This window comes from Lepidothrix coronata, unplaced genomic scaffold (assembly GCF_001604755.1).
Source record: "Lepidothrix coronata isolate B3197 unplaced genomic scaffold, Lepidothrix_coronata-1.0 Scaffold15, whole genome shotgun sequence".
Classification (NCBI taxonomy): domain Eukaryota; kingdom Metazoa; phylum Chordata; class Aves; order Passeriformes; family Pipridae; genus Lepidothrix; species Lepidothrix coronata.
The window spans coordinates 2,252,479-2,258,195 of NW_016690195.1; the positions used below are offsets into that span (position 1 = coordinate 2,252,479).

General features: G+C 42.1%; 1 long non-coding RNA gene across 1 annotated transcript; it reads left to right on the plus strand.

Annotated features, from left to right (window-relative positions):
- The first annotated feature begins 353 nt into the window (after positions 1–353).
- Positions 354–5,332, plus strand: LOC108493215. The gene is made up of 3 exons (XR_001873409.1): positions 354–469; positions 4,650–4,778; positions 5,175–5,332. It is a non-coding gene; the product is annotated as an uncharacterized LOC108493215 (long non-coding RNA).
- Positions 5,333–5,717: the final 385 nt, after the last annotated feature.

Sequence of the window (5,717 nt, forward strand, 5' to 3'; positions counted from 1 at the left end):
TCCTGTTTGTGCTGGAGTGAAGGGCTGAGCTTTGTTACCAGGTCCCTGTGCATCCATTCTAACAGCAAAAGGCCTTGGGTTAAGAACAAGGAATTTGTGATTCCAAAGATGCCTTAACTCGTTGTTTCTAATCTTTATACAGGATTCGATCTATAAAGGCTAAGCACCATTCAGAAACTTCCCAAGAGATTACAGGTTTACATGAGTTGATGCTTTACATGGATCTTATGGGCAGCAGGAGCCCATGGCTGGAAGGTGGCTGTGAGGTCACATCTGTCACATCCCTGAAAGGTGATTCCCTGCAAGGGATGTGCCTGCATTCAGGATTTATGACTCAGGCCATTGACTCTTGGTAGTGCCAGACTTGTCAAGTTGTGGCTTGGCCATCACAATCAGCTACAGAACCAGAAAATTTGTTTCTCTCCTGAGGAAGGCAATGGAAAGCATGAAGGACTGAATTAATCTAAGGGTAAGTAATTTCAAAATTCAAATTTTCAGGTCTTTTACTCCTTCCTTTTGTGTTTCAAAGAGCCTCCACCCACCTGGGGTGGCAATATGCTGTCGCTATCAGTGCACCTGCGTGGAGCACAGCAGAAAAGCAGCTCTCTCCTGTGAGTCACCATGCTCCCATCTGAAACGTTTGGTATGATTGGCAAGGACTCTTGTAAGTATATCTTTCCTCCATCTGGCAGTTTGATCCATGTTCCCCTGTCATCACTTTTGATGGATTCATTTCACATGTAATGGAAGACTGTCTCACGAGTGTTTAAAAAGCAATAGCAAGGCAGTTGCCAGCACTCCAGAGTAGAGACCTTCCACCCTTGTCTCTGCTGGCTGGTGTTTTTCACTGTGTGGTAGGAGGAGCAGCTCACCCAGCAGCAGTCTCCATCCTTATGTTTGCTATGGTGGAAACATTTCTGACAGTATGAGAGAAAGTGTATCCAATGGTGACCACTACCAGAACAAAAGAGCAGGGCTGAGCACTACCCAGTGTTTTCATGTGCAAAGCTAGCACCACCCACACATGCTTGTGAGAGAAAGAGGTGTAAAGGTGACGCCAACACTGTTAGGGACAACTACAGTTGAGGGAGGGGTAGAGGTTCATTTTCAAATGAAAAGTGGGAGTATAGCTCTCAGATGAGTCAGAGAGGAAGAGCCCCCGCAGAGGAGTCTCACACATCTTTCTGCCTTGCAGAGCTGCTTCATTGTTGCCTCTTTGCTCCTGTCCTACTTTCTAGGAAAGCTGCAAAAGTTCACTGTATTCTCACAATGCCCCCAACAGCAATTCTGAGCAACATGCACTATCACAGTACTCAGTAAACCGCACAAAGAGAAATCCAAGGATGACAGACAACAATTTTCACCACGCTCCTCCTTACATGAGCAAGAGATGAGCCTGAGCTGCGTAAGGTGGGGAAAGAGCATACCTGGGAGTTTCTGTAAATCTCACAGGTGTGTAACAAGAATGTTCTTCTTCATTTCTGTACAGAAAACAATGGTGCAGAGAGGATGAAGGAGCATTCTGCAAACTCCACTTTGGGCCTTCATTACTGGTCAGAGGCCAAGTTTTGTCACTGTACCACCAATACTTATCCATAGATGTTTGCATCAGCAACAGACCCATCAAGAACACCACTGGAAAACTTGAGAGCCCAGCCTTTATATGGCCTCATGGTCCAAAACATCCTCTCCTTTTCATAGAGTCAGATCCATAATTGCAATGTAAATAGCATTTTGGTGTCCTGCTTACAGGACTCAACCTGCAAATGTTCATCCTACAGGTGGCAAGACACACTTGCCCATGTCTCCATGATCCTTGGGGAACAGGGTGATGGGAAAAAACCCAGAGAACAGTGTGATTTGTTCTGTTGCATCTCATCCAGTTCACCCTTCCTTTCAGAGCTATCTAGTTGTCAAGAAAAGTCTAGCTCCGTCTTTTTTTATCTTTGCAAATCCTTGACTTTCCCTGTACCAAAAGAGAGGACCAACTGGACTGTATTGCTGGGAGGAGACAGTCCTCACTTCCTGCTCTGTGGCAACCACTTAGAGTTCACAGCTCTAATCTATCTGTATGTTAGATTTTCATCAAACATTAGGTACCACCTGTACCACTGAAATGAAGATCTTTAAAAGCTCCTGAAAAGAACTGGGTTTCAATTCTTCAAAGTAAATTTTTAACATGCTCCTGTCTTCCCTACACTTTACTTGCACTTGCAAATTTCCATCCCAGGATGCTGTAAAAATGCCAGCACAACAGGAAGTATCTCTTAAACGCTGAACCCAGACTAATGATGTGGGGCTGATTCCTAATGACAGCCACAAGTCGGCATGTTTGCAAACAGTCCAGAAGCATCATTCACTCATTCAGCTTCCAAAATAGGCTTATCTGTAAAGCAACTCCTGGCTGTTAGGGCAAAGGAGAATCTAAAAGGACTGGAAGTTTACCCTTACATTTATGTTGTCACAAACAAGTACCAGTTTACTGCCTACAAAGGATTTCTGATGTCTAATGTCACTTGCTATTTATGTATACCAAGCATCAGAACTCCCCTGACATCTTGCTTCTTGGGCACAGGAGTTCTTGGGGGTAAGCTGCTGGTAAGTATTTCTCAGGCAAGACTAGCAGCTCAGCAAGACTCCCCCATTATTAGAAAATAACATTTACAATTAAAACTTCTCTAATACACTGATATTAAGAACATGCTGGAGAAGGTACAATGTTGAAGCTTGAACCAAAAATAAAGAGGAGATAGTAAGATCTCATTATAGGCATCTTATTAATAGTGAAAAATTCTGTATCTGTAGGACTCTTCACTGTCATATTTATCTCAGAGAAAAACCCAGAAAAAACCAAAAAACCTGAATTACCAACATATCAAGCAACACTTTGAAAATGGACGCTGGACAATAACCACTGCTGTGATAGTTCCAGAACTTTGTATTTTGAGTTCAAATTTATTCTTAACCAGACTAGGATCCTTTACCAATATCATATTAAGAATTTTCAAAGATCTTCCTTTGCTATGATACATTTAATAAGGCAACAGAGGCCCCCTCAACCTTCACTCTATGAAACTAAACAAGCGCAGTTCCTTTAGGCACTGTTAACAAATACATTTTCCATTCTCACATTGATGTTTGCAGCTTTCTCTGCACATGGTGCAGTCTTGAGTTGTTCTTCCTCCTCGAATACAGGTCACCTAAACTGTCATCATCATGGCTAGGCTTTGCGAACGAAGATTTGGGAAGAGCTCATCTCAGCCTTGGTCACCTGAATTGTGCACAGATGAGTTCTGGGTTTACATACCTGAGAATATGTCAGTACTCTGCTTTAGAAAAACCTTTTTGGATACATAAATCATCTGTTTGCCTTTTTCATCACCAACCCATCATAGTCATAATATGATCAACTATTACCCTCATTCCTTCCTCACTGCAGGCCTCTCGGAGCTATGGGTGGCCTTTTTGGAGCAGACACTCTTCTGAAGGTCAGACTGATCTGACACAGCTTTAGCTGACGGAACAGTAGGGTTCACACCTACCTTGTGAGTGCAGGAGACATCTCCCATGGGAGATTCACACCAGATAATTGTCTCAAATAGTAAGACTGAACTTACAGAAGTGTTTCTCTTTCTGTATCACCAATAAATAAACCTAATTAACTGTTCGCTTTTGACATCCAACATCCAAATCCAGCTCCCATCCTCATATATGGCTTGTATTCTGCCCCACAAATTCTACCTTATTTCCACTGCTTTAGCCACTAGTAGCATGCAGTGAGTGTTCCATCCCTCTTTCATGCTGACAATACTTCAGAACTTCCTTACATGCGCCACGGTAATAAATGAAAACCTTTAAGATGATCAGGCACAACACCTTGAGGAATAGCAATATTATTTTCCTTCCCACTAAGTAATTCCTTGCCCAAGTTGTCTTGTGCTGGCTCCTTATTCACTTTGATACCCAGTTCTAAGGGTATTTGTCCAGTCCAAGACAAGAATCATCACAAGGAATCAAACTAACCTGGCTTAGCAAGTTAGCATGTCAGTTTAGCATCCAGATAAATTAGTTATACCTGGGAAATCAACAAGAGATACCAGCTGAGTTTGCCCTAATAAATTTATCTACATCATTTTCTACTTACCTTCAGGTCTTAATTATTCTTTCCTTCACAAATTGTTCTAAAGATCGCCCATGACTGTAGAAAGACTGATAAGTCTTTGGCTATCATGATAATCTTTGTCTTTCTAACAAGCATGGGTATGTTGCCTACTGTTCTGCTGTCAGGTTGCAGCACTCCTAAATCTTTAAATCTCTGTTTTATACACCAATTCTTCAAAACTCTTGATATGGATAAATTTATTTTTTTTCTCAGTTTGAGAACAATAAATGCTGTGAGCTTCTCGACCACTTCTTTTATAGTCATTCCTGTATCTTCTCCTTTTCTCCAGCCAGCCACCCTTTATTTTCTGGTGTAGGCAGAGCAGGAAAGGAAGTATTCTTCTGTTGTGTGAATTTACAACAGCTACTGCAGGTTCCCTCTGAGAAGATAAACAATGATCATGTAGAGATGGTGTTACATACAGAACCACCTTCTGCTATTCAATTTTTCACTTACTAAATCACCGTAATGTTTTACAAATATATAGACCTCTCTATTGATGAACTTTGAGAGAGAGCTGAGAAGTCTTGCCAATGTGAGAATGAAGATGGTACATTAAACTCCAAGGAAGCTACTGGCAAAGTACCTAAGGAAGCAGTTATATCAGAGAATAAAGGTAAAGCTCCGTAGTTAAAGCCTTTGGCTTAGGTAGAGGCTAATACACACATGAATTTATCCACAAGGAGCAGTAGGAGGGCAAAGAGGCTTCCTCCACCTCACCACAGAGTGAGTCTCCCATGTAAAGGGTGTGCTTTTGTGCTAGTCAAACTCAGTATCAAAACTCCCTTTGGTTTTAATAGCATCCTGTGCTTGCAGACTGTTTTTTGCTTATCTGGAGCTGAACAGAACTACCTACATGCTCTTTTGCATGGCCATTAGTGGCTGTTTGGTGCCAAGGAAATGTATTGTCACAAATTACTTTATCCAGGTACTAACTGCAGCATAAGAGATTACTAGAAGCACACAGTAGACTAAATGCACCCAGTTCTCTTCTTACTGATTGTTCTTACAGATGAAGAACTTGGCAAAGACTGTTAGGGCGAGTGTTCTAGCTGAACCGGAGTTTGTGCTGAAGAGGGCATCCTTCTGTCTAATTCGCCATAAGGTACCACTGCTCCCCAACTGCATGTTCTCCGGCACCCTTACAGTGTGTGAAAGTTCCTCCTTTCCTCAAGCACAGTTTTTTTGTCAGACAAGACAACAGAACCTTGACAATTCATCTGCTACTAATTTGGTGGAAAATCACATAATCTGGTGAACTATTCAAAGAACAAATGTGATTTTAAGTTTGTACCTTAACTTCCTTAACCTTTGGCTGTGAAGTCTGTGTCCTGTGAAATCATGTGTATCCAGACCAGCTGGACATCTTTACCAGTGAATTTGGGAATAAATGCATTTTGCAAAATGTTAAACCCAACTCAGAGGTTCCTAAGTGAGTTCATTAGTTATAGCGGCAGAATTCCAGTGGCTTGGCAACAGCCCCCCAGAAGGGAGTGTGCAGCTGTCCTCCTGAGAGCATTGCTGGCCTCAGCCAGCCATAAAAGGACAAATGCTG